Source organism: Photinus pyralis, unplaced genomic scaffold (genome assembly GCF_008802855.1).
Source record: "Photinus pyralis isolate 1611_PpyrPB1 unplaced genomic scaffold, Ppyr1.3 Ppyr1.4_LG5, whole genome shotgun sequence".
NCBI classification, from domain to species: domain Eukaryota; kingdom Metazoa; phylum Arthropoda; class Insecta; order Coleoptera; family Lampyridae; genus Photinus; species Photinus pyralis.
In genome coordinates this window covers 6,029,464-6,030,094 of record NW_022170596.1, presented here as the reverse complement: position 1 = coordinate 6,030,094, position 631 = coordinate 6,029,464, and positions in this window count along the sequence as shown.

The window sequence follows — 631 nt, the reverse complement described above, 5'->3', positions numbered from 1 at the left end:
GGCGCCAAAATTCAAATGTTTACGCACGGAAAAATCCAGTACAGATGTCACGCGTGACAGTTTGCTCCTTTTCAGTTGTATTTACGAGTTTTATAGCGTTAATTTGTTGATAGCTAAGTAATCATTAGTGAAAATTCCAAAATGCCAGGTTGTGTGTGGAAATAAAATAGGTAGTTTCGATTTCCGAAAATTGAAGACTTTTCTCTAAAATGGATTGTTGCAAGTCGTCGTAAGGACAATATTACCTTGAAAAATGGTGTTACATTAATATTAAGTGGTGTGTTTAAGTCTTTCCATTGCTGTTTAATTCTATAGCCTGTATTTGCTCTGAACATGTTGAAGCCAGCCGTTTTGAAGCACCGCTAAGGGAACGATTTCTTAATTAAACCTACTTTTAAAAACAGCGGTCATTTGAAAACCTGATGCTTTACCTACTTTAAAACTACCACGTAAAATGAAAATCAATAAAAGGGAAACGGAAGAGAAATTCGATCTTTTAATAAAGCATTAATTACATAATATTTACTGAAAAAGCCGCACTTCATGTTTAGGGCCAATATTTTTGATTCGAGTTTATTTCATACGATCACCAAATCACAGGAAATACCCGCCGCGACGATCTCTACACAAA